Raw genomic sequence first — 1,431 nt, forward strand, 5'->3', positions numbered from 1 at the left:
ATTCAAGATCAAGGATCTCGGAGGCGCTAAATATTGTTTGGGCATCGAAATCCTTCAAAATAACGATGGAATTAAGCTAAGTCAAACAGGATACATCAAGGAGATCCTGAGCAGATTTGGGATCTGAGCAGATCAGGGTCTGATTGCAAACCGAACTATACTCCACTGGTTGTCAGTTCGAAATTATCCAAAGCTGAGAAGGACACGAGTCCCGTAGTCCCCTACAGAGAACTCACCGGAGCACTGATGTACCTGGCAATAGGTACACGACCGGATATTGCTCACGCCGTGAGTGTTCTTTGTCAGTTTAACGACTATTTCGACAACTCACACTGGTCGGCGGCCAAAAGGGTACTCAAGTATTTGAAGTCTACCGCGGATCTTGGTCTTACGTACATCAGGAAGCCAGATAACCTCGTGGGCTATGTTGATGCCAATTGGGGTAGTTCAATCGACGATAGAAGATCCTATACCGGACTAGTTTTTACACTCTCAGGTGCAGCGATATCCTGGGCATCTAGAAGGCAACGTACCGTCGCTCTATCTACGGAGGCCGAGTATCTCGGTCTCACCGACACGACGAAAGAGGCACTGCATTTGAATCAATTCCTGAAAGAACTGGGATGTGACATTCCCACACCAATCACATTGTTCAACGACAATCAGGGTACCGCTCACTTAACAAGGAATCAAGTCCATCACTCTAGGTCGAAGCACATCGACATTCGACATCACTTTATCAGAGATGTTTTGGCTAACGATTTAATCGACATCAAGTATCTTCCTATCGATTATATGCCTGCGGACATGCTAACTAAAGCACTCAATCCAACGAAGCATGAGAGTTGCAGAACAATCATCGGTATCGGACCAATCATCGACTCTGATACAAATGTGAAATTTGAGGGAGAGTGTTAGAGTTGCAACTTTCACATTATCAGAACTCTACTTTATACTTAGCGCCTTCAGCGCCACCGTCGATATATCTTTTTGGACTCAACTTTTTCCTTTCTACATACTACGCTATTCTTCGTGACTCTCTCTCTTGTGTTGAGTTATGTATTCTTACGCGCGTTAACATTATTTTTCTTTTGTAATTACCTATGCAATAAAGTTTGTATATCATAGCTAGTTATCAGTGCAATAACAAGGTGTTCTCTCCGCCCAGTTCCATTAACACCTCAACATCTTGTGATAATGATTGTGTACTTGATTTTTGTGTGTCTTCTTGGGTACGAATTGTCTCAGGCGATAATAATTGTGTTTTTAATCCTGAAATAAAAAATATTAAAAAAATAAAAATTAATTTAAGATTAAAGCTTGATTTATAGAATTTATTAATATTTCGACTTTTTAATTAAATTATAATAATAATTATAACATTAATTGTAAATTATTAAAAATATAAGACTCGAAATATAAAATTAAACA

The 1,431-nt window shown here is 39.4% G+C and overlaps 1 pseudogene; it reads left to right on the forward strand.

Annotated features, from left to right (window-relative positions):
* The first annotated feature begins 246 nt into the window (after positions 1-246).
* Positions 247-918, forward strand: LOC145974164 (uncharacterized; annotated as a pseudogene).
* Positions 919-1,431: the final 513 nt, after the last annotated feature.

Source organism: Camponotus vicinus, unplaced genomic scaffold (assembly GCF_025532165.1).
Source record: "Camponotus vicinus isolate PSW18456_S1 unplaced genomic scaffold, iyCamVici1.0 SCAF_7, whole genome shotgun sequence".
Lineage (NCBI taxonomy): Eukaryota > Metazoa > Arthropoda > Insecta > Hymenoptera > Formicidae > Camponotus > Camponotus vicinus.